This window comes from Phocoena phocoena, chromosome 19 (assembly GCF_963924675.1).
Source record: "Phocoena phocoena chromosome 19, mPhoPho1.1, whole genome shotgun sequence".
Lineage (NCBI taxonomy): Eukaryota > Metazoa > Chordata > Mammalia > Artiodactyla > Phocoenidae > Phocoena > Phocoena phocoena.
Window position 1 is genome coordinate 35,815,366 of NC_089237.1, and position 20,516 is coordinate 35,835,881.

Consider the following 20,516-nt stretch of genomic DNA (forward strand, 5'->3'; position numbering starts at 1 on the left):
TCCATTGTGAGATTTTAATAAATAGCCATTGAATAAAACCATATTATCTAGGGTTTGTGGATATTTTCAATCAACAATAATGAATAGCTGTCCTTTGAATACTGCTATGAGACCTTAGTTATTTTTTGACTGCCATATAGATAATGTTATCTGCTTGGAGAAGGCAGCTGATGTTTCAGAAGGCTAGCCAATAAAATTTGTCAACTAGTCACTCTTCAAATTCTAAAACTACCTCAGATTAAAGAGATCACCTAGGTTACATGATATTTGATTTGGAGAAATATACATTTTGTGGGATGACAAACTTATACAAGTAAGAAAACAAAACAAATTGCAATTGCAAATTTGGTTCAGTGACTTGGAAGTGTCCCAGACCTGTAAGGGACTCTGAAGCTTAAGTATTATTTGCTTCACAGAAAATCCTCTCTCTGGTATGTATAGAACTACCTTTACAGAACAAGATGCAATGTGTTTTCTCAAGTTTTGTAGAGTTTCAGTAAAATAAATATTCATACATGGAATGCAGGAGTATTTTTATTTTGAGGGGGAGGAGGGATACAAATACAGAAAATATTATTCATTATTTTTGTTCGAAATCCCTTATGTGAATCTACTAAGATTTTTTTTTTCACTCAGAAAATAAACCAAAGTATAGCCTATTACTAATTTGAACTTGTCTGTTTCCTCCTAATAAAGAATTAGAACTGCATGACACATCAAGTGTCTTTTTTTTTCTTAGAAACCAGGAAATGTAGACATAATGATAGATTCAGCTGTCATAACTCACAGCCTTGATTTTCCAAAGTTTACTTTCCTTCTCCTTCTACCACTTTGCTTACTTGGGTTTTAAAACTTTTAATTTTTTTTTCCAATTTTACTGTATCTATGTTTAGGTATACCTCAGATCACCTAGTGTAAACAAGTAAAATCTGAATTATTTACCTAGGAATCCAGCAGTTGAAAAGCAAGGGTCAATGAAGATAGAAAGGAGGGGGATCTTTACAGATGATAAATAAGAACACAGCTACTAAACTTCCACACCTTCAATGCACAACTCAACTCACTCAGCAAAAATCAGAAATACATTTACTCTCGCTCTTGTAATGGAGAGATCTAGAATCAGCATGAGAGGCACCGGATGAGGTTAGCCTTCCTGCTGTCATTCTTGCAAGGTCAAGGCTAGCAGCAAAATGTATCTTAACTAGAGCTGTAAGGAAGCTAAAACTCAGCACACTGGAAGCTGAGAGTCCAGTTGGATTAGGTAAGGTTGGGACAGTCACTTAGGCAGAGAATGAAGGCCCAAGACAATGGAGAAGTCAGAAAGAGATATCTGAAACCAAAGATGTCAGAGTAGTAAACTGGAAACAGAGAGCAAGCCATGGAAGAAGAGATGGTCTGGGAGGAGCTATAGCCAATAATTGATTCACTTTTCTGTCTTGTGATGCATAGGAAGGTTGAGTTTTGATTACATTGAAAAAATATAGTTCAGAGTGATTCCATTGACTGGCCTTATTGGTCAGATTGTTATTTTTATGGAGACAATTTGGATAATTCAATAAAAAAATTTCCTTTGATGTAAAAATAAATAAAGAACTAGTGAAAGAAAGACTTAGGAGGCAGAGTTCATATGGTTTTCAGAGTCCACAATAGTGTTATTCCTAAGAGAAATGAATTTTAACGTTTGCACAAACTGGAAAAAGCTTTCAGAAATTAGTTACCTTTTAGGGTTGTCTGAACAGCACTGTGTTCTTCAACTCCATCTTCTTCAGAATGCTTCCTTGATAAATATAATTCAACTATCAGTGCTCCTTCAAGCTCACCTGGGCTTCTTGCACATTAGTGAAATTCGGTTTCCAATGATTTCACATCTACCCTGCTACTGTAATTTCTTCGTCTTGACAATGAAGATAGTGCCCGATCTTTAGTGTAGTTTCTAATTATTAGATTTAAAAATTCTATATACCCACAACTATAATGTGGTGTGTTAAGAAACCACACTAACATTTACTCTCATTAAGTACACACAAGAACTCTGAAATAAAGTTATTATATTTGTATCTTCTCCCTTTTTTAAAGATGAATATTCTGAGACATAGAGAGATTAAGTTACCCATCTATAATTATATAGCTATAAACAGATCTAGGACAATGACCCCAGCTTTCTTATTCCAAGGTGAAAGTTCTTTCCTTTTGTATGCTACAGGAGTCTCAGTCAGCTAGCTTTGACTGGAATACCTTAAGGTTCTGACCTTAGTCACTGTGAGCAGCTAAAACCTAGGATCCAGCAGTACCACCCTATCATCTATTCATTCAGTCTATTAGTCAAAATCAGTTGAACAGTCTCTGTGTGACAAGCAGAGAACTAGTCACTAAAAATCAGGCTTGCATGCTAGTAGGCATGATGTCTGAGGCTAGAGTGTATCTCGTTGCCTTTAAGACAATGATGGAAGGAATCAACTTGAAAAGTTCAACACTAGCATGGAAGATTCTTACATAAAAGTAAAGCTTATGATGTAGTTTAGGTGTTATTGCCACTGTGCTAACCCAGCACTAAGTGAACAATGGTTGGATACACAAGACCAGGTCTAGAATCACCCTGATGCCAGCAACAGTGCACAGAGAATTGGCTCAAGGGCCACAGGCATCTCCCCGGCATCTCTGCAGCTGTCATGGACATGGTGCCAATTCTGACTAGTTCTGCAGCTGCCTCTGAATGTTCATAACTTTTGCTTTTGGAGTGGGCTCAGTAACAGGTGTAATTAAGGAAGACCCAAAAGTTTGATAGAGTATTCCAACACTAGATAGACTTAGTACGTATGATGTTAATCAGCAGACTGTGCATAAAACAATGGACATGGCAGGTGAGTTTGTTCTTTCTTCTCTGAGAGAGACTCAATGCTTCAGGGAAAAGACTGTGGGCTATGGAATATGGGACAATTGGGTCTATATACTGACTCTGCTATTTAATCTGTGGTCTTGGGCAAAAGTTTTGAAATGTCTGATCTTCAATATCCTTGTTTGTGTAAATGAGTTCAGTATAATCATACTTTCTCCCAAGGCTGAATTAAAGGTTAAATTCATGTGGGTGTGAATGATATATAATTAATTGGGGGAAAAAAAGAAAGTAATTTGCTGACAAGTCTGTATAACATTAGCCCATGTTATTTTAGGTGAAAATATAAGGAAACAGAGACAGAGAGATTAATAGAGTGTGCTCTATCTGAAGTTTAGAAGAATATAGACTGAAATAGAGGTCTGGTGGGATTGAAGTGACCATAGGTGGAGATTTTTACTACATACATCATATTTTATAAGTATTCTGAATTGTGGTGAGATTGTGAGGGATTCTTACTCTGTGTGTGTGTGTGTATATGTGTGTGTATTTCATATAAGGATAATTAAGATATACTACACAGATTACATAAGACAAAACCCTGGATCACAATGCATATTCTCTGTAGATAACTGTCTTTTTTCCCTTTATCTTTAAGATCATTTATTGCTGAAATTGACAATCCTTATTACTGGCATCTTCTGAAAGAGATGCCATGAGATTATTAAATAGCCTGGGAAGTTGGTGTGGTATAGGGTTTTCAGGAAGCAGAACATATTTCCAGGAAGGAGACTGGAGTATCCTGGGCCATTCAAAATAATCAAGGGAGTGGCTCACTCTTCTCCTAACTGTGAACTGAGGAAGCCTATTCAATTGTTGTCCCAGAGAACCTTGGAGTAAAATGGAAAGAGGAAAAGATTTGGAATAAAAACAGTTGTGTTCTAGCCCTTGCTCCACAACTGAAAATTCACAAGTCACTTAACCTAACATTCCTAATCTGAAGAGTTGACTTGATTTTTCTTCTCTTTACATGTTAAGCTAAAAGTCTTTGTGATGAGGTTTTGACTTCAAAAATGCTTTCATTGATTCACTCATTCATTTATTAATTCAAAGTTGTTTGAGAACGTATTAAAGAGTGCCAAGGTAACAGAGTTGAAAGTCCAGTGGTGGAGGAAGCTGCCTTAAGATACAATATAGTGAAAGTAATAGGAGTTCTGGGGCCACCAGAGAATAACTAACTAACAGGAAGAGTTGCCTTTTCTTTGCAAACTATGAAACATTTTGTAAATCCCAGAGGTTCTTATTCTTTCTAATTGAGCAAGACTTGGCTTGTATATCTCCCAAAGAAAGGTTTACCTATGAATTAGCAACAGTGTTTTACATTTAGCTAAGAAAAAGGAGAAATCTTTATTATATCCTGTAGTTCTTCAATTGCCCTCTATAAACAGTTCAATAGATAAACTCTTTCCTCCACTCTCACTCCACAAATACATATCTGTATCTATCCCACTCTTTATTCCTTTCTCTGAAATGTTTCCATTACTTATGATTTGGTCTACTATCATCTTCCAATTACTGGTGTGAGTTGATATGTTTTAAACAATAACTCTCTGTAAATCAAGTGTTCTCCCACCATACCAGCTTCAGATAATTGGGATGATTGCTTAACTGCTAGGGTGTTGTTAAAGTTAGAATGGTTTTACTGTATTAAGTATAAGATGGAGTTTCTCTGTCAGTTCATCTCTTTCTGTCAGGCAAGATCTGAGGCCAAATAAATTGCCATGGCCTTCATTGTTAGTAGAGCTTCTGTCTAGACCTTGATTAGACTTAGAGATTTCTAGAAATGCTCAAGAATATTTCCCATATTTTCAAATAACACTGCTCATGAAACAAAGATCAGTATACTTAAATACATCTGCTCAAGGAAGAGCTAGTTAATACTTCTTTAACACACCTTGGGGAGAGAACTCTGGGCCCCTGACCTTAAGAGCTACAAACCTGCTGGCATATAATTGCCTGGATATATTATAGTATTCCCATGTAATTTAACAGTTTTTAAATTTGAGAAGCAGTTTGCCATCTCGTAAATCACATTTGACAATGCAAAGGGAGAGCCAACCTTTCTTACAACACATAGACAATAAAATTCCATTTTTGACTTATTGTTTTTATGTGTAAACAATATTTCTTGTCTTTAATTCTATGAAGCTTACAGCTCAAAATTAATACCTAGATTTAACCATCCAGAGCTCAGTGATATTGTTATATGGCTTTTCAGTAGCTTCTGACATAATATTTTTCCTTTGAATATGTGACTTTGAGCATCATTATTTTTATGTACATGTGGAATTTGAAGAGGATTTGAGAAACTCAATTTCCAATGTTTCTTATTTATTGACATCATTATAAAGTGCTCCACTCTTTGATGATAAAATCTTCCTTTTGTATCTTTAACATTTATGATAAGTGGTAAAATATATTTTTTAAATGTCCTACCTAAAACCTGTTCTAAATGTGGGTTGAAGTTGGGGAAAAGACTGACATAATCCCAGTCCTACTCTTTCTCTTAGTCTTCCTTAAATGGCATCATCATCTACATAATTGCTCAAGCCAAAATTCTAGAAATTTTCATTGATTTCTCATTTTCCCTCTCCCCACTCTACATCTAGTCATCAGGAACCTATGTCAATTCCATTTGCACAACATATTCTGAAAGCAACTACTTTCTCCATCTCTACGAGCAACAAAATTCTCCAAGTCTCCATAATCTCTCACCAGAAATGCTGTAAGAAGAGCCTCTGAACTGGTCTTCCTGCTTGTTCTCTTGTCTCCCTGAAACTTATTCTCCAGTGGCATTCAGTGATCTTCTAGAACCTCATTATTCTAAAGATTGACTGAACCAGCAGCATCGGCATCACATGAGAGCTAGTTAGAAATGCAGAATCTCAGTCTCCACCACAGACCTACTGAACCAGAAAATCTTTATTTTAACAAAGTCTTCAGGGGATTTGTAAGCACAATAAGTTTGAGAGGCACTGATCTAGAACATAAATCAGTTTCATAGTCCTTCTGATTGAAAGTCTTCAGTAATTTCTTATTTTTACCTCGAATAAGCCAATAAAGCCCAAACTCTTTAATATGGTTCATGAATCTCTGTGTATCATGACAATTGCCATACCCTCTGGGCACCTTCTTTTCCAATTTCCTCGACATCCATTATACTTCTGCCACAGGAGTGATCTTTCTGCTCCTAGACCTGTCTTGGGGTCTTTGCACTGGCTGTTTCCCTTCATCATGTCATGGCTGGCTCTTTCCTGTCGTTCTGATCTTTGTTTATATATCACCTAGTCAGATATGACTCCCCTTAACTACTCAAATGAGAGTAGTCATCAGATTATTCTTTGTTTCCAGGCTCTATGTTAATTCTATGCTTAGCACTTTACTGCCGTTTTACACTTTTCCTTTCTATTTGTTTATTATCCTTCTCCTCTCCTCGAGAAAGTTCTTCATTAGTCTTGTTCTCTGCTCTATCTCCAGCACTTAAAACCATGTTTGCCACACATTACAGACACTGAATGCTTGCTTGCCAAATAGACACTGAACAGAAAAATGAAGGAAGGGATAGAAAATTGGATATATCCAGGATGTTTCCCAGAGAGAAGCTAGGGGAGGGTCCTGGATAAACCATACCCAGAGAGGTTGGGTGTGGGTCTTGCTAAAAGTGTGTCTACTTTTCTTAAGTCTGGAACTGGAAAAGATAGAAGGACTTTATCATTTAAGAAACAGTACTCAGTGCTTCCCAGATGGCACAGTGATTAATAATCCACCTGCCAATGTAGGGGACACGGGTTCAAGCCCTGGTTTGGGAAGATTCCACATGCTACGGAGCAACTAAGCCTGAGCACCACAACTACTGAGCCTGCACTATAGAACCCACAAGCCACAACTACTGAAGCCCACATGCCACAACTACTGAAGCCCATGTGCCTAGAGCCTGCATTCCACAACAAGAGAAGCCAACGCAGTGAGAAGCCTGCACACCGCAATGAAGAGTAGTCCCTGCTCGCTGCAACTAGAGAAAGCCCATGCACAGCAATGAAGACCCAATGCAGCCATAAATTAATTAATTAATTAATTAAAAAACAAAAAAAAGAAACAGTATTCAGGACATAAACCTGTTGTGCTTGTCGGCATGCCTCCACCCAAAAAATAAAAACTTTGATATCCTTTTTCTTTAAACAAAAACCTGTCATAATTTAGCAAAATTTGATATGATTCTTGGTATGGAAAACAGGTCTCTAATAGAGTGCTAGTACAACATGTAAAGTACATTCAGGCTCATTGCCTTTGGCAGGCTCTCACCATTCTTATCCTTGGTAAACTGAAAAGTAGAGGCCAGGAGGGTGGCATAAATGTTAATTCCCTGGTTAAAACAAGAGGCAGTAGTAGAGATTGTGGGGGGGAAATAGTTTAATATCACACCTAATTACTTTCTTTTTTCATTTCCTGGCTCTTATCCTAAACTGTAATGATTGTATATGTTCACATGTTCATTGTTTCCCTCTTCCAGAGTAGAACATCACTTTTACCTCTCTAAAGCTGGGAGTTTTATCTAACTTTCACCTTACTTCTCCAGAGACTAGCACAAGAAATAGAACATAACAGAATCTCTACAAATATATATTGAATGAATGAATGAAAAATAAAGGAGAGAATAACTGATGAAGAAAATTTCCAAGAGAAGCTGTAAGGTCTGGAAGTTAGAGAAGGGATATGCCTTTCATTGAGGCAAGATAGACATTTCAAAACATTTATTACTACAGTGTCACATTTGTAAAGGTCCACTCCTATTTTTTTAGTAGAAAGAGAAATCCACTGGACACAATTACCATTCAATTTCAACATTCACTATTTGCCTCTAGCCTAAATATATTCTGTGAGTCAGGCTTCTGACTTAAACTCCCCAGCCTGTCAGTATTTCAGCCTCTGATGACACCAACTTTTTACAGGTGGAAGGATAATGGAGATGGGTTTCCTATTGGCAGGAGTTCGCTGGAATCTCTATATAAAAACTTAATGATGGAGCAAGAGCTTGCCTATAGAATTCCCTGTCTTAAGTATGCTTGTTGTCTGGAAGGAACAAAAATAAATCCATGATTTATTTAGGTAGCAAATTACTGACAAAGACAATGCACTAGCAATCCAGATTCTTACCCCTGGTAAATAAACATTGTAAAACATCTTAGAAGTCTTAGATCACTGGTGATGCTATTACCAACCACTTCCAGAAACAAATGGGTAATCAATTAAACATCACCTTAATTTGTGAATGTGGTGCCTGGTAAAAGAGGAGAGATTAAACCATTTACTAATAATTAGTTTTATGGGAAAGTACTAAAGGTTTTTTAGATTTTAAGATTAAAACAGAAAGGAAATATTTACATGCCCATTCTAGCATTGATTGCAAAATACAGTAGATGACTCATATTCCACTGGCTTTCTCTTATAGCATAATGTGAAGGCAAATGTGTCAGAATAGAATAAAAAAAATGACTTGCATCTAAGCAGTAGTTCTGGGGAATATTAAAGGTGTAAATTTAGACCAGTTTCTCTGAGCTTTTGTTTCCTTATTTGTATGTAATATGGAAAAAGGTGATCACTTAATTGTGGATGCGTGGGGGGAGGGAAGGGGATGGTATTAGAGCAAGTATAAGAAAATGTGTGTCAAGAAAAGAGTAGATACCAAATAAATCATGAATGTTGCTTTTGTTATAATTAAGGAAAATTAATTTAAATAAATTTAGTACTATGACAAATTAATTAATAGATATAAAAGTAGTTTATAATATTAATATATAAACATAGCCATATGATTATGAATATAATTAAAATGTGGTTGGGCAAAAGTTTTGTTACATATGTTATTTTCCTAACAAAGGGACACAAGGTTGTTTAACCTAAATGGGTCATAAGCCTCCAAGGTTATACAAGGAATAAATGAGGTAAATATTAGCTGTTATTATTATTATTACAATTTCTCAATATTTTGATTCATTCCATGACAGTGTATCTCATGTAGACCCATCACAATCCAACTCGGCCGCATTCTATGAATGCATTGAATGCATTCTATGAATGTATGGAATGCATTCTATGAATGCATGGAATGCATGGAAAACACATGACACATTTTTTTCGTATTCTTTTCCTACTATTTTAAAGTGAAACTTTAATAATCATCAATCCACTCTCAAAGTTTATGAAGATCATTTGAGGATGGCTAGTTGCAATGGTTTTGATTGTTTCTTTCAGTTGTGTTTTATTTTCAATCACTAAAATGTTGATAGATGTTATAGACTGAATGCTTGTGTCTCCACCAAAATTCATATTATGAAAGCCAAACCACCAATGTGATGGTATGAGGAGACGAGGCCTTTGGGAAGTAATTAGGATTAGATAGGTAGGGCTATGAATGTGGAATCCTAATGAATGGGATTTGTGCCCTTACAAGAATCACAAGAGAGCTTGCTTCCCCTCTTTTCTCTCTGCCGTATGACAATACCATTCCCTCATCACCGCTACATGATTTATTTTTCCACTTTATTATTGCTTGTTGGGCTTTCCTGACTCAAGTCACATATTACTTTCTCCCTGAAGACTATTTTGCATCCCCTAGACATTAATTGAACCCAGTAGTATCTTTTTTTTTTTTTTTGCGGTACACGGGCCTCTCACTGTTGTGGCCTCTCCCGTTGTGGAGCACAGGCTCCGGACGCGCAGGCTCAGCAGCCATGGCTCACGGGCCCAGCTGCTCCACAGCATGTGGGATCTTCCCCGACTGGGGCATGAACCCGTGTCCCCTGCATCGGCAGGTGGACTCTCGACCACTGCACCACCAGGGAAGCCCCCGATAGTATCTTAAGTGTCATTTATAATGAAGATCAGCTATGGTTTGGTAATTACCTTACTAAAGCCCTCTAAATTCTTAAAATAGTAGAAGGTTTATTTCAATGGATTATGGGTTAATATACTTTTTAGAGTTTGGAAAGCAGGGATCAGGAAAGTTACATTCAGAAAGTCTCTGTTGCAAGGCTTATAGGGAACATGCTACTGCAGGTTTCTTTTGCTTATAACACCAATGTGGGTGGTGCTGAAAAGGAGACCTGTGGTTCAGCAGGAAATACAAAATTTACCTAAGCAAGAACTGTCTTTGAATTCATCACATTGAAAAATCAAAAGTTCACCACATCAACCACAAGAAATATCTTCTAAACGCCTTTTTAGCTGTACTCCCAAAAGTGGAGACATGTCTAAAATAAGGCTATGCTCTACTAATGGCCAAAAACGAATACTTGGGAAGTCTTTCCCAGGTACTGGATTAACCTTGGCTGGTACTTTTCAACAGCAAACATATAAAAAAGTATTTCTGATACACCTTAGTTGGATTATTTTTCAATAACAAGTGTGGAGTTGTCACTTTCATTTTCAGTAACCAAATTAGAGCATGATTCTTTTTAAGGTTATCTCCCCATACACAGACACCCTTTCTCTGGGTAACTATAGAAAATGTAAGTGGAAGTTTTGACTTGTAATACAGTTCCTTCTGAGCATTTTTCTTTTTGAATGTTTAGTATTTTATTATAAATTGTTTTCCTCTTATTTCTCATTCATATTACATTTCAGAGTAGAAAGAGGACTGTTTCTCTACTTCTGTGAGTAAGTAGGCAGAAATAGACAGATTTTTTTAATAAAAAGAAGCAATTGGGACTGAAAAGCTTGTGTGAAGACCTCCCTTAACTAGAGTGGAACAGTGTCATTGATATGCTTGTTCCTGTAGTTGTTTTTAAAATTATGTTCATTGGCTTCACATTCTCAAGGAGACTTAAGAATCATGATGGCAAGGATATTATTTTTATTTCTATATCCCATTCACCCAACACAGACACTGAAACATATTAAATGCTCAGTATATACTTATTTTGAAACTCTTTCTTATCTGATAATATCACTAAGATTTACTTTCCTCATCTGTAAGAGAAGAATTCTATACTACAGCATGAAGATTTGGGGAGGATTTAGTTAGTAAAAATATGTTTACCACATTATTTGGCATGTAGTAGTAGCTTAGGAAATGTGGGTATATACTCAATGCCTTGATTCTGGAAAACACAAACTCCTGACTCCTTGGAATCACTATATGCCTACTGCAAAGTTTCCTATAATACCAGCTCTCCAACTCTATTGAGAGCATCAACTCCCTGGGCCAGACTCTGTCCAGACCTGACATTGGCATTTTCATTTCATAATTTCTTATTTTTTTTGTATTGATTCTTAAATTTTTTTCAGGACTTACATATGACTTTTATTAAATAAGAGTACATAAGTTACATTTTTCCATTTAGGTAGCAGATTCCTGACATCATCACAACATTTGAAAGGTAAAAAAGTTATTAAACAATCAATTGAAAGTAAAGTCAGTTTTCTTGGGGTTTTCCCTCTTTTCCTATAAATAATATAACTAAAGCATGTATAAGGAAGAGCCAACATTTGTGTGGCTGGGAAATGAATAGCACACATTTTGTGCTATTATAGCACAAAACAAGCATGGCTTGTTAGAGTTCTTTAGTTTTCTAAAGAACTCTAACAAACTGACTTTACTTTCATTTAACCTATAATATGTCCACCTTGTCAACATGTTTACGCAGCAGCCAAATCTGCCTAGCTGAGAGCTCTTTCCAGCTATACTAACCTCAGCCAGTATAGAAAACTCATCTGTAGACATTTTAAGATAAAATTCTTCCACTGAAGTGTATGTTTAACAAAAGTCATGGTAATGACCTGACTGAGGATGGACTTTACTCTTGATTCTTAAGGTTCTTTTAAAAACATTTCTCTATAAAACACAGTGAGAGTCACCCACTGGTCAAAGCTGAAAACAAATATAGTGCAAGTATTTCACAAATAATCTACTAATTATATTTTGTATAATAAGAACTAAATACTTCCTTCAAAATATTTAAACAGATTAACTCAGAATCAGTAAAATAAAACAAAATAAAACCCCAACTTATTTGTATTTTCCCCCTTTTTTGTATTCGTTGCCTCCTCCTGGCCTGGAAATGGTGGTCAGTAAAAAGGGGAGAGGATAGAGGGATAGATGACATGTAGACCTCAGGGAACAGGTGAATCCATTTCAAAGGCTAGAAACTGGCCAGAGTAATGTTATTTCAACTAAAACATTCCAGCTCTGTCGGCAATTTCAGAGATATTTCAGAGATATATACTTAAAATTTAGGATACACATAGTGTCCTTTAGGCTAATGACAGAAAGAATTTTGCTTCCAAACTTTAACTTGCCACAGTGTTAACTATTACATAACAGCAGGTATTCATAGCAAAGCTTTCTGAGATTTTTCCATGAGAAACAAATTCCCTAGGATATTAATAGGATAATACTAATGGGGAAACATAAGGGTCTCCAGGCAAGTACGTTAGGGAATAGGTTTTGTTTTTTATGAGAGCCTATAACAGGAAAATCTGAACTATAAGTCCCCAAGAAGGAGATATGGTAAACAGTTTCCCATTCTTATTGTGCATACTGTGATAAGACTATTCTGTAGAATATACTATTGGTGATTGTTGTTAAGTGACATCACATTATATATACTAGAATGATCAGCATTTTATGTGTCCCCTCTGTAGGAGGACTCAGAGTTTGACTCAGTGTTCTCATCTATAAATGGAGCAGTTTTAATCTACACAAGTGCAATAGACTCCTTATGTAGTCTAAGTAAGATAATAGCTATTATACTACTTTAAAACTTTAAAGCACTATGCACATGCAAGCAATTTTTTATTACATCTATTACTAGATATAATACTAGTGTTTCTCAAAAGATGAAGGGCTGGAGATGAAAAATAGAAACATTGTTTTAGAAGTCCAGGGACAACCTCCCTTGTTTGTCAAAATCCCATACATACTGCTTGGTATTTGAAATTCAGTGATTAGAAATTATTATTTTTATATCAGCTTTTTCCCTGTTAAACTTTATTTTCCTTAGAGGAAAGTACCACATTAAGTTTTATAAGTAGTCTGATCATATGTACAATTCTCCTGGGCAATGTCACTATATGCCTCTTATCCTAGTATCCCATTTGGTTAATGTCCCCATTTAATATCAAAAGGGGTTTCATTTACATGATATACAGTCAGCCTACTTATTAGATATATTTACAACCTCATGTGAAAGAATTAGTTCCGTCTTTTGTTTCAGTATGCAAGTTCTAAAAGGAGAGGTGAAAGAAGGGAAGAAAAGGATACCTTGATGGGTCGAACATGATGAGGTGAAAAGTGTGAGGTTTGTATAATCTGAAAAAATGGAGGGGAAATAGGAATAATGAAGAAAAAATTGGAGGATTGGAACCAAGATGGCGGAGTAGAAGGACGTGCTCTACTCCTTCTTGTGAGAGCATCAAGATCACAACTAGCTGCTGGACAATCATTGACAGGAAGACACTGGAACTCACTAAAAATGATACCCCACATCCAAGAGAAAAGAGAAGCCAGACTGAGATGGTAGGAGGGGCACAATCACAGTAAAATCAAGTCCCATAACTGCTGGGTGGGTGACTCACAGACTGGAGAACACTTATACCACAGAAGTGCACCCACTGGAGGGAAGGTTCTGAGCCCCACATCATGCTTCCCAACCTGGGGGTCTGGCAACGGGAGGAGGAATTCCTAGAAAATCAGACTTTGAAGCCTACTGGAATTTAATTGCAGGACTTCAACAGAACTGGGGGAAACAGAGACTGCACTTTTGGAGGGCACACAAAGTGGTGTGTGCATCAGGACCCAGGGGAAGGAGCAGTGACCCAAGGGGAGATGGAATCAGACCTACCTGCTAGTGTTGGAGGGTCTCCTGCAAAGGTGGGTGATGGCTGTGGCTCACCGTGAGGACAAGGACACTGGCAGCAGAAGTTCTGGAAAGTACGCATTGGGGTGAGCCCTCCAAGAGTCCTTCATTAACCCCACCAAAGAGCCCAGGTAGGCTCCAGTGTTGGGTTACCTCAGGCCAAACAACCAATGGGGAGGGAACACAGTCCCACCCATCAGTAGTCAAGCAGATTAAAGTTTTACTGAGCTCTGCCCACCAGAGCAACACTCAGCTCTATCCAGCACCAGTCCCTCCCATCAGGAAACTTGCACAAGCCTCTTAAATAGCCTCATCAACCAGAGGGCAGACAGCAAAAGCAAGAACTACAATCCTACAGCCTGTGGAACAAAAACCACATTCACAGAAAGATAGACAAGATAAAAAGGCAGAAGGCTATGTACCAGATGAAGGAACAAGATAAACCCCCAGACAAACAACTAAATGAAGTGGAGATAGGCAACCTTCCAGAAAAAGAATTCAGAATAATGATAGTGAAGATGATCCAGGACTTCAGAAAAATAATGCTGGCAAAGATTGAGAAGATGCAAGAAATGTTTAAAAAAGACCTAGAAGAATTAAAGAACAAATAAACAGAGATGAACAATATAATAACTGAAATGAAAACTACACTAAAAGGAATCAATAGCAGAATAACTGAGGTAGAAGAAGGGATAAGTGACCTGGAAGACAGAATGGTGGAATTCACTGCTGCAGAGCAGAATAAAGAAAAAAATAATGAAAAGAAATGAAGACAGCTTAAGAGACCTCTGGGACAACATTAAATGTACCAACATTCACATTATAGGGGTCCCAGAAGGAGAAGAGAGAGAGAAAGGACCTGAGAAAATAGTTGAAGAGATTATAGTCGAAAACTTCCCTAACATGGTAATGGAAATAGCCACCCAAGTACTGGAAGCACAGAGAGTCCCATACAGAATGAACCCAAGGAGAAACACGCCAAGACACACAGTAATTAAACAGGCAAAATTTAAAGAAAAAGTATTAAAAGCATAAAGGGAAAAATGACAAATAACATACAAGGGAACTCCCATAAGGTTAACAGCTGATTTCTCAGCAGGAACTCTACAAGATAGAAGGAGTGGAATGATATACTTAAAGTGATGAAAGGGAAGAATCTACAATAAAGATTACTCTACCTGGCAAGGACCTCATTCAGATTTGATGGAGAAATCAAAAGCTTTACAGACAACCAAAACTTAAGAGAATTCAGCACCACAAAAACAAGCTCTACAACAAAGGCTAAAGGAACTTCTCTAAGTGGGAAACACAAAAGAAGATAAGGACCTACAAAAACAAATCCAAAACAATTAAGAAAATGGTAATACGAACATGCGTATCAATAAGTCCCCTAAACGTGAGTGGATAAAATGTCCCAAACAAAACACACAGGCTTACTGAATGGATACAAAAAAAAAAAGACGCATCTATATGCTGTCTACAAGAGATCCAGTTCAGATGTAGGGACACATTCAGACTGAAAGTGAGGGGATGGAAAAAGATATTCCATGCAAATAGAAATCAAAAGAAAGCTGGAGTAGCAAAATTCATATCAGATAAAGTAGAGTTTAAAATAAAGAATGTTACAAGAGACAAGGAAGGACACTACATAATGATCAAGGGACCAATCCAAGAAGAAGATATAACCATTATAAATATATATGCACCCAACATAGGAACACCTCAATACATAAGGCAACTGCTAACGGCTATAAAAGAGGAAATCGACAGTAACACAATAATAGTGGGAGACTTTAACACCTCACCTACACCAATGGATGGATCATCCAAAATGAAAATAAATAAGGGGACTGAAGCTTTAAATGACACAAGAGACCAGATAGATTTAATTGATATTTATAGGACATTCCATGCAAAAAACAGCAGATTACACTTTCTTCTCAAGTGTGCATAGAACATTCTCCAGGATAGATCCCATCTTGGGTCACAAATCAAGCCTCAGTAAATTTAAGAAAATTGAAATCATATTGAAATTGAAATCATCTATTCTGATCACAATACTATGAGATTAGAAATGAATTACAGGGGAAAAAAAAAACGTAAAAACACAAACACATGGAGGCTAAACAATACGATAATAACTAACCAAGAGATCATGGAAGAAATCAAAGAGGAAATCAAAAAATACCTAGAGACAAATGACAATGAAAACACGATGATCCAAAACCTATGGGATGCAGCAAAAGCAGTTCTAAGAGGGAAGTTTATAGCTATACAATCCTACCTCAAGAAACAAGAAAATTCTCTAATAAACAATCTAAACTTACACCTAAAGGAACTAGAGAAAGAACAAGCAAAACCCAAAGTTAGCAGAAGGAAACAAATCATAAAGATCAGAGCAGAAATAAATGAAATAGAAACCAAGAAAACAATAGCAAAGATCAATAAAACTAAAAGCTGGTTCTTTGAGAAGATAAACCATTAGCCAGACTCATCAAGAAAAAAGATGGAGAGGACTGAAATCAATAAAATTAGAAATGAAAAAGAAGTTACAATACACACTGCAGAAATACAAAGCATCCTAAGAGACTACTACAAGCAACTCTATGCCAATAAAATGGACTACCTGGAGGAAATGGACAAAGTCTTAGAAAGGCATAACCTTCTAAGACTCAACCAGGAATAAATAGAAAATATGAACAGACCAATCACAAGTAATGAAATTGAAACTGTGATTAAAAATCTTCTAAAACAAAAGTCCAAGACCCCATGGCTTCATAGGTGAACTCTATCAAACATTTAGAGAACACCCATCCTTCTCAAACTCTTCCAAAAATTTGCAGAGGGAGGAACACTCCCAAACTCATTCTATGAAGCCACCATCATCCTGATACCAAAACCAGACAAATATACCACAAAAAAAAAAAAAAAGAAAATTACAGACAAATGTCACTGATGAATATAGATGCAAAAATCCTCAACAAAATACTAGCGAACAGAATCCAGCAGCACATTAAAAGGATCATACAAGATGATCAAGTGAAATTTACCCAAGGGATGCAAGGATTCTTCAATATACGTAAATCAATTATGTGATAAACCATATTAACAAATTGAAGAATAAAAACCATATGAACATCTCAATAGATGCAGAAAAAGCTTTTGAAAAAATTCAACACCCATTTATGATAAAATCTCTCCAGAAAGTGGGCATAGAGGGAAACTACCTCAACAAAATAAAGTCCATTTATGACAAACCCACAGCAAACATCATTCTCAATGGTGAAAAATTGAAAGCATTTCCTCTAAGATCAGGAACAAGACAAGGATGCCCACTCTCACCACTATTATTCAACCTAGTTTTGGATGTCCTAGCCACAGCAATAAAAGAATAACAAGAAATAAAAGGAATATAAATTGGAAAAGAAGAAGTAAAACTGTCACTGTTTGCAGATGACATGATACTATACATAGAGAACCCTAAACATGTCACCAGAAAACTACTAGAGTTAATCAATGAATTTGGTAAAGTTGCAGGATACAAAATTAATGCAGAGAAATCTCTTGCATTTCTATACACTAATGATAAAAAATCTGAAAAAGAAATTAAGGAAACACTCCCATTTCCCATTGCAACAAAAAGAATAAAATACATAGGAGTAAAGCTACCCAGGGAGACAAAAGACCCATATGCAGAAAACTATAAGACACTGATGAAAGTAATTAAGAGGATACCAACAGATGGAGAGATATAGCATGTTCTTCGATTGGAAGAATCAATATTGTGAAAATGAATATACTACTCAAAGCAATCTACGAATTCAGTGCAATCACTATCAAATTACCAATGGCATTTTTAAAGGAACTAGAACAACAATTCTTAAAATCTGTATGGAGACACAAAATACCCTGAATAGCCAAAGCAGTCTTGAGGGGAAAAAATGGAGCTTGAGGAATCAGACTCCCTTACTTCAGACTACACTATAAAGCACAGTAATCAAGACAATATGGTACTGGCACAAAAACAGAAACATAGATCAATGGAACAAGATAGAAAGCCCAGAGATAAACTCACGCACCTCTGGTCAACTAATCTATGAAAAAGGAGGCAAGGATATACAATGGAGAAAAGACAGTCTCTTCAATAAGTGGTGCTGGGAAAACTGGACAGCTACATGTAAAATAATTAAATTAGAACACTCCCTAACACCATACACAAAAATAAACTCAAAATGGGTTAAAGACCTAAATGTAAGACTAAACACTATAAAACTCTTAGAGGAAAACATAGGAAGAACACTCTTTGACATAAATCACTGCAAGATCTTTTTTGATCCACCTCCTAGAGTAATGGAAATAAAAATAAAAATAAAGAAACAGACCTAATGAAATTTCAAAGCTTTTGCACAACAAAGGAAACCATAAAGAAGATGAAAAAACAATGCTCAGAATAGGAATAAATATTTGCAAATGAATCAATGGACAAAGGATTAATCTCCAAAATATATAAACAGGTAATGCAGCTCAATATTGAGAAAACAAACAACCCAATCCAGAAATGGGCAGAAGACCTAAATAGACATTTCTCTAAAGAAGACATACAGATGGCCAAGAGGCATATGAAAAGCTGCACAATATCACTAATTATTAGAGAAATGCAAATCAAAACTACAATGAGGTATCACCCTCACACCAGTTAGAATGGGTATCATCAGAAAATTTACAAACAACAAATGCTGGAGAGGGTGTGGAGAAAAGGGAACCCTTTTGCACTGTTGGTGGGAATGTAAATTGATACAGTCACTATGGGGAACACTATGGAGGTTCCTTAAAAAACTAAAAATAGAACTCCCATTTGACCCAACAATCCCACTACTGGGCATATACCCAGAGTAAACCATAATTCAGAAAGACACATGGGGCTTCCCTGGTGGCTCAGTGATTGAGAGTCCACCAGCTGATGCAGGGGACATGGGTTCGTGCCCCAGTCCAGGAAGATCCCACATGACGCGGAGTGGCTGGGCCCATGAGCCCTGGTCGCTGAGCCTGCATGTCCAGAGCCTGTGCTCCACAACGGGAGAGGCTACAACAGTGAGAGGCCCATGTATGGCAAAAAAAAAAAAAAAAAAAAAAAGAAAGAAAAGAAAAAGAAAGACACATGCACCCCAATTTTCATTGCAGCACTATTTACAATAACCAGGTCATGGAAGCAACCTAAGTGTCCAACAACAGAAGAATGGATAAAGAAGGTGTGGTACATATATACAATGGAATATTACTCAGCCATAAAAAGGAACAAAATTGGGTCATTTGTTGAGATGTGGATGGATCTAGAGACTGTCATACAGAGTGAAATAAGTCAGAAAGAGAAAAACAAATATCGTACATTAGCACATATATGTGCAACCTAGAAAAATGGTACAGATGAACTGGTTTGCAGGGCAGAAATTGAGACACAGATATAGAGAACAAACGTATGGACACAAAGCAGGGAAATTGGCAGGGGGTGGGGTTTGGGGTGTGATGAGTTGGGCGACTGGGATTGACATGTATACAGTGATGTGTATAAAATTGATGACTAAAAAACAAACAAACAAAGACCCAGTACAGTTAAAAATAAAAATAAATAAATTAAATTAATTTACAAAAAGAAAAAAAAGTAAACCAATTCATGATATAAAAAAAAGAAAAAAATATTCAGCAAGAGAAGTCTGGGATCAGTGAATACCAATGTGGCCTTCCTTGATTATTAGTTAAGAGATCACTGTGTTATTAACATTCTGGGAAGGAAGGTGGCTATTTACTTGAGACTGGTGAGAAGGGGTATTTATTTATAAAGTTTGGGAAGTCAACATGTCTCTGAGGTTTGCCACTAGAGTCATTCAAATACAAATAAAGATAATTGCATCATTAATCTACTTCTGCAGTTTGGAGAAGAAACCAAACCTGGAATAATTGATCTTAAAGGAAAATAAAGTCAGAGGGATATGACATTTGTTCTTTCAGTGAAGAGAGCTTTAGAGTGAAAGAAAAGAGCCCATTTTATTCCATGGATGTGTAATGAAATACCCTAATATACACCCACCTATTTCTTTGGAGATGCTTCTTGGAAGGAACAGAAGGCAGAAAATGCTTCATCATCACTAGCCTTCCACTTTAATAGCCAGGACAGGAGAAGTTGAAAATCAGAGTTTTGTTTGTATTAGCTTGTGATATCAGATTTTATATTGAAGCCTGCCTAGTTTGTATTCCAGTGGTCTCTGGAATATGTTACAAGAATTTATCAATGTTTTCTGCCCTCTGAGAGTGATTTTCCTTATATTTTCAATTTAATATTCACCATTGAATTATTCTGTTTTATAAAAAGACTGACAGTTTTAATCTAGAATTAGATAATTCATGAAAGCCAGCTTCTGATGATTATCTGATTTAGAATTTAAAAGGTTTGCAAAATTGTAAATCAGATATTTATGCTTATCTTATCAGAAACTTTCTGTACCCAAGTATGTTACTTGTTCCTAATGTTAAAGTTCTGACTGAGACACTATGCATGTGATAATGTTCTTCCAGCAAATTATGACTCTTGAAGGTTGAGTTAACCAAGGGTCATTCCCTTTAGGAGAAACCATCCATAAAAGAGTAGATTCTCCTTAGGATCAGAGTACATCATCCCTTCCCTAGAAATATGGTATCTCATTTTTAAATGCTGGTCTAGGAGAGACAGGAGAGTGTATATTCACATGAGACTTTTAAATCATAGAATGAAC